The 7,500-nt window shown below is 39.5% G+C and overlaps 1 protein-coding gene across 1 annotated transcript in view; it reads right to left on the bottom strand.

Moving 5' to 3' along the window:
• Positions 1 to 7,500, bottom strand: part of aimp1a (aminoacyl tRNA synthetase complex interacting multifunctional protein 1a) — a 19,315-nt gene that overhangs the window by 9,974 nt on the left and 1,841 nt on the right. The gene's annotated exons all lie outside the window — the stretch shown is intronic.

Here is a 7,500-nt window from a genome sequence, read left to right as displayed (position 1 = left end):
GGAAGTCTGTGGGAAGGGAAAAGTGTGGCAGAAAACGCTGCACAACGAGAAGAGGTGACCGGACCCTGAGGAGGATTGTGGAGAAGGGCCGATTCCAGACCTTGGGGGACCTGCGGAAGCAGTGGACTGAGTCTGGAGTAGAAACATCCAGAGCCACCGTGCACAGGCGTGTGCAGGAAATGGGCTACAGGTGCCACATTCCCCAGGTCAAGCCACTCTTGAACAAGAGACTGCGTCAGAAGCACCTGACCTGGGCTACAGAGAAGCAGCACTGGACTGTTGCTCAGTGGTCCAAAGTACTTTTTTCAGATGAAAGCAAATTTTGCATGTCATTCAGAAATCAAGGTGCCAGAGTCTGGAGGAAGACTGGGGAGAAGGAAATGCCAAAATGCCAGAAGTCCAGTGTGAAGCACCCACAGTCAGTGATGGTCTGGTGCCATGTCAGCTGCTGGTGTTGGTCCACTGTGTTTTATCAAGGGCAGGGTCAATGCAGCAGCTATCAGAAGATTTTGGAGCACTTCATGCTTCCATCTGCTGAAAAGCTTTATGGAGATGAAGATTTCATTTTCAGCACGACCTGGCACCTGCTCCCAGTGCCAAAACCACTGGTAACTGGTTTACTGACCATGGTATTACTGTGCTCAATTGGCCTGCCAACTCTCCTGACCTGAACCCCATAGAGAACCTGTGGGATATTGTGAAGAGAAAGTTGAGAGAACAAGACCCAACACTCTGGATGAGCTTAAGGCCGCTATCGAAGCATCCTGGGCCTCCATAACACCTCAGCAGTGCCACAGGCTGATTGCCTCCATGCCACGCCGCATTGAAGCAGTCATTCATGCAAAAGGATTCCTGACCAAGTATTGAGTGCATAACTGAACATGATTATTTGAAGGTTGGTGTTTTTTGTATTAAAAACACTTGTCTTTCATTGGTGGGATGAAATATGCTCATTTTTTGGGACAGGCATTTTGGGTTTTCATGAGCTGTATGCCATAATCATCAGTATTAAAACAATTAAAGACCTGAAATATTTCAGTTGATGTGCAATGAATCTGAAATATATGAAAGTTTCATTTTTATCATTACATTATGGAAAATAATGACCTTTATCACAATATGCTCATTCTTTGAGAAGGACCTGTACAGAACGAGCACGACAACTAGTCCACGCTACTAGAAGCTCTTACAGGTGCATTGTGGGTATTGTATGCAGCAATAATCACAAATAAAGGAGCTGTTTCCGTTGGCATCATAAGCTTCAATCGTGTTCAATATTCAATAATCACAAAAACTATTAAAGCATGACTCAAGTAGTCAGTTTATTTATTAATAATTCACATTTAATGACAAGTTGTAATCAAAGTGCTGCACAACAACAATGAAATTAAATAAAGTAAACTGAGAAAGGAGTTTGACAGGGTAGTAAAATACCAGAGTCCACAAGAAACAAATACATTTCCTCAGAGATGATGAGAAAACATGATTCCAGGAAAATGTGAAAGTTTCTGTTGCAGCAACGTTTATGAAAAGACGTGGATTCAAGTCGTCTGGAAACATGAAGCTAATGTTCTGTTTGAAAGTTGCATTCAGATCATTTTGGTTTATTACAAGGCAGAGGTGCACAGACGACCCCCCCAACCTTAAACACAGGAAGGTGCTGGAAAACACGCTGGCTGAGAAGAAAAACAAACTCTGGGAAACGAGGAAATTAAAAACACAGAACTGGTCAGAGTTTTTTTGTTTTAATCAACTGAACTGATTTAAAAAGCACTTCTAGTGAAGCAATAACAAAAATGGCTAACTATAATGATGAAGTAACTAAACGAGGACAAGGGATTTTTTTTTAGTACTCAACAGCAGAATTTTATTTGGACGTAATTACATTTATCAGCCAGGTGACAAATGCTTGGCTTCAACATGAAATACTATGTATGTATTAAACATGTATATATGTATGTATTATACATGTGTATATGTATGTATTAAACATGTGTATATGTATGTATTAAACATGTGTGTGTGTATATATATATATATATATATATATATATATATATATGTATATATATATATATATATATATATATATATATGTGTGTGTGTGTGTGTATTAAACTACTGCTTCTACTTTTCAGATTGAACCCAAAGTTTTATTTCAGCATTAATCTCCAATTAAAGAGATAAAAGCGTAACTTCTACAAGCTGTTTGTGTTGAAATACAACTGCGTCAGTGTGACAGCAGCTTTGTCGTCAGGGTAAAGACTTCCTTTAATCAATCAATCAATACAAAGATGAAAGATCCCAAACTGGAAAACAGGAGGACACTTAGTGTGCCAGCACCACCCGAAGGCGTCAGAAGGATCTACACGTTTGAAATGTAAAAGTTCAACCTTAGCACCAAACGTAGACTTTGTTACCTGTTAAAGACAAACTTGGCATTTCTGAAACAACAATCATTTTATTTACTGCAAATAAAAAAGTTGAAGTTCTTTAAATGCAGTAAGGACAGTACAACAGGAACTGCTGTTAAGTAACATTTAGATTTATTAAATTACTTACAATGCAAAGTGTCCTGGCAGTTTGGAAGTGTAGAAATATTAAAACCTGTTTTTATTATTAATGTTGTTGCGATCTTAAACAGTCCTCATGAACATGTTTCTTAAAACGAGTTAAACTATGAACAATAAAAAATATAAACTGGACTGCATTTGGACAACTTTCAACAAGTAGATCATTTATCAGAACGGCCAACTGCTTCACATGAAAGTAATCAATGTGCTCCCACTCCACCATACTTTACTCGACTGAACCTAATTGAATTGGAATATTCACCAGATCGGCACTTTCTACTCTACAAATGCTGATTTTAAAAAAGAGGAGCGGGCTCTGTTCACACAAGGAGAGCTGTTGGTCAGGCTACTTCTTGTTGAGCCGTGCTCTTCAGCTGAGGCTGAAAGAAGGTTTAGGCCAGGGGTGTCAAACTCACTTAGAAAAGGGGGCCAACATTAAAACCTTTTTCAAACTAAGGGCCAGTTTCAGAATCTACAAACCGGATTCCAAAAAAGTTGGGACACTAAACAAATTGTGAATAAAAACTGAATGCAATGACGTGGAGGTGCCAACATCTAATATTTTATTCAGAATAGAACACAAATCACAGATCAAAAGTTTAAACTGAGAGAATGTTTCATTTTAAGGGAAAAATCTGTTGTTTCCAAATTTCATGGCGTCAACAAATCCCAAAAAAGTTGGGACAAGTCCATTTTTCCCACTGTGTGGCATCCCCCCTTCTTCTTACAACACTCAACAGACGTCTGGGGACAGAGGAGACCAGTTTCTCCAGTTTAGAAATAGGAATGCTCTCCCATTCATGTCTAATACAGGCCTCTAACTGTTCAATCGTCTTGGGCCTTCTTTGTGGCACCTTCCTCTTTATGATGCACCAAATGTTCTCTATAGGTGAAAGATCTGGACTGCAGGCTGGACATTTCAGTACCCGGATCCTTCTCCTACGTAGCCATGATGCTGTGATTGCTGCAGAATGTGGTCTGGCATTATCGTGTTGAAAAATGCAGGGTCTTCCCTGAAAGAGATGACGTCTAGATGGGAGCATATGTTGTTCTAGAACCTGAACATAGTTCTCTGCATTAATGGTGCCTTTCCAGACATGCAAGCTGCCCATGCCACAAGCGCTCATGCAACCCCATACCATCAGTGATGCAGGCTTCTGAACAGAGCGTTGATAACAACTTGGGCTATCCTTGTCCTCTCTGGTCCGGATGACATGGCGTCCCAGTGTTCCATAAAGAACTTCAAATGGTGACTCATCTGACCACAGAACAGTCTTCCATTTTGCCACACTCCATTTTAAATGACCCCTGGCCCAGTGCAAACGTCTGAGCTTGTGGAGCTTGCTTAGAAATGGCTTCCTCTTTGCACTGTAGAGTTTCAGCTGGCAACGGCGGATGGCACGGTGGATTGTGTTCACTGACAATGCTTTCTGGAAGTATTCCTGAGCCCATTCTGTTATTTCCTTGACAGTGGCATTCCTGTTTGAGGTGCAGTGACGTTTAAGGGCCCGGAGATCACGAGCATCCAGTAGAGTTTTACGGCCTTGACCCTTACGCACAGCGATTGTTCCAGATTCTCTGAATCTTTTGATGATGTTATGCACGGGTGATGATGATAACTTAAAAGTCTTTGCTATTTTACGCTGGGTAACACCATTCTGGTATTGCTGCACTATCTTTCTGCACAACAATGGTGGAATTGGTGATCCTCTTACCATCTTGGCTTCTGAGAGACACTGACACTCTGAGAAGCTCTTTTTATACCCAATCATGTTGTCAATTGACCTAATTAGTGTTAATTGGTCTTCCAGCTGTTCGTTATATGCTCAATTTCCTTTTTCCAGCAACTTATTGCTACTTGTCCCAACTTTTTTGGGATTTGTTGACACTGTGAAATTTTGAATCAACATATTTTCCTTTAAAATGTTACATTTAGTCAGATTAAACTTTTGATCTGTCATCTATGTTATATTACAAATAAAATATTGACATTTGCCATCTCCACATCATTGCATTCAGTTTTTATTCACAATTTGTTTAGTGTCCCAACTTTTTTGGAATCCTGTTTGTACATTCATTCAACCTTTATTTATACAGGTAAATCCCATTGAGCCTCGAGGACTCATTTACAAGAGAGACCTGATTTCAACAAAGAAAGATGACAACAATGGACAACAGCAACAATAAACAGTTATAAAAAGTCATCATACAGGTTTTTTGTTGTTGTTGTTTTTTTAACAAATAGGATGGCTAAAAGGAAAAGGTAACAAAAAAACAAAAACAGCTAGATTCCAAGACAAATGTATAAAACTAAAAACAGGAACATGTCTGCATTGGTCCCTGCCAGGAGTCCAACAGATTCTTAAAGACACTTAGAGAGGTCAAAGGTCGAGAGCTTCAAATCTTTTTGTAAGATATTCCAGGAAACAGGAGCGGAGTAGGTACAGTAGTACATTAACTCAAGTTAGACACCCAACATCTTGTCTTGGTCACAGGTTCCTCAACAAGAGTTTGATTGGTCTCATTTCATGTTCTCTGCTGTGTTTTTGACATCATAATCAAAGATTACTGAAAAAAATTCAAGCGATAGAAGTATTTTACGTTTCACATATCATCTTGGGGGCCAGATACGATGTCAACGAGGGCCACATTTGGCCCCCAGGCCTTGAGGTTGACACGTATGGTTTAGGCCTTCAAGAAGGCTTAAGACATGGTCTAACAAGGTTAAGGTACCAAATTTTTCAGTCTATAAGGCGCGGTTTTTTTTGCATTATTTGCATACCCTGCGACTTAATACGCCGAAGCGACTTGTGTTTTTTCCCCATAAACAATGTTTGGCTGCGATATGACGGTTTTCATTCATTTTGACTGAAAATATTGAACACTACCATTTTCAGCCACTAGATGCCACTGGAGTAGTATGGCATGCCGTTGTGTCATGTAATAGGTAAAAAGTGGCTATTAATGACACAATCAGCTTGCCACAGTAAGCCACCTTCATCCAGCTCAGCTGAAGCAAACGTCAAATCAGCTTCATTTCTCTGCGCCGCCCCGACGAAATGCAGCTGATTTGACCACTGAAGTGCATTTATTAAGTAAAAGTTCAACTGAGACACACCTTTAATATAACGTCAAGCAAATAATTGTTTTTAAGTGTTAATCTTGTTAAATTCTTGTTAAAGTCCTCCTGTGCACGCTCCCGCGGCCGCCATTTGGCAGCCAATCAATTTTTGGCACAACACCGGCCACATTTCCAGGTTGTCAGCGGTGAAGCATTATAGATGCAACCCATTTATGGATTGTCCCACTTTATTAGACATATTTGGAGTGATGAGACTTATAGGGCGGTGCGACGTGTACGGTGGAAAATACGGTAGCTGTACAGATTCTTCTTCTTCAGACATGGCTTCACTCCTCCATGTTTGAACAATGTAGCTGTCTGCCACAAACAACATAGACCTGACCAGGTGGACATGAGGGAGGATGGCCAGTCTTTGTGTCTGTCACTGACAGAAGGCGGCACACGTTTCCAGAAGCTTTGTCTAATCTGAGCAGGAAGAACTCTTGTCTTTGCCCTAAGATCTGTAAAGTCCAGTTGATGGTGTTATAGAGAACCCCTTGAAGGTGAAATATCATGTTAAGGAGAAAGAACCCAGGTAACACAAGTGTTCTGGAAAGTAAAATGAGTAAAGTCAGTGATGAGGAAGGAATGATGGAAAGGAAACAACGGGAGAAGGAGATGGAGAGGCTTGTGAAGGAAAGGAGAATAAAACTTGTGAAGTGTAGAAATTGTAATGGCACCAATGTAGGAAGGAACCTGTAAATTATTTTGTTTTAATAGCTACATACAGGTTAACAAAACTGGCTACAAAAGTGTTTTTGTGTCACTACTGCTTGGAACAGTGAAGTGCTGTGAAGGCTGCATGATGCCACGTCATGTTCTGTTATGAGTAGGTCTATCACTAAAAATCAATCAAAGTTTTGATTTTGGAACACAGGATAAAAGTACAGTTGTTGTCCTGTTGAGCTCTCTGAAGTGTCAGAAATAATAGCTTCATCCACATGTCTGCTAGATCCCAACCAGACTGTTTAAAGAGGTATTTCCCTTAATTAATAACCACGTCTTGGATCTGATTAGTTTGTCTCTTAGGTACAACAAAGATTTAAGATTGCTGTAATTAAACCTTTACTTAAGAGACATAACCTTTACTCAGGAATCCTAGCCAACTATAGACCTATATCTAATCTAACTTTCATCTCAAAATTCTAGAGAAAATAGTTGCAGGTCAGTTACGTGATCATTTGCAAAGAAATAATCTGTTTGAAGAGTTTCAGTCAGGGTTTAGAGCTCACCACAGCACTGAATCTGCACTGGTGAAAGTCACTAATGATATTCTCATGGCCTCAGACAATGGACTGGTGTCTCTACTGGTCCTGTTAGACCTCAGTGCTGCATTTGATACAGTTGATCACAATATTTTACTACAGAGGCTTGAATATGATGTTGGGATTACAGGAACAGCTCTAAAATGGTTTAAATCATATCTATCTGATAGATTCCAGTTTGTAAATGTAAATAATAAATCTTCTTCATACACCAAAGTTAGTCATGGAGTTCCTCAAGGTTCAGTGCTTAGAACTATACTTTTTACTTTATATATGCTTCCATTAGGTAAAGTTATTAAACAACATGGGATAATTTTTCATTGTTATGCTGATGACACACAATTATATTTGTCCATTAAACCCAATGAATCCAATCAGCTACTTAGACTACAAGCATGTCTTAAAGACATAAAAACCTGGATGACCCTTAATTTTCTCCTGTTGAACAGACAAGACTGAGGTTTTGGTTTTTGGACCTGAGCACCTTAGGAATTAATGTTTCTGTTAAATTATTATTTTATAGATGAATGTTTCTGTTAAA

The sequence above is a fragment of the Nematolebias whitei genome, chromosome 16 (assembly GCF_014905685.2).
Source record: "Nematolebias whitei isolate Nwh7 chromosome 16, NemWhi1, whole genome shotgun sequence".
Taxonomy (NCBI): Eukaryota; Metazoa; Chordata; class Actinopteri; order Cyprinodontiformes; family Rivulidae; genus Nematolebias; species Nematolebias whitei.
This window is presented reverse-complemented; position numbering and strand designations above follow the sequence as displayed.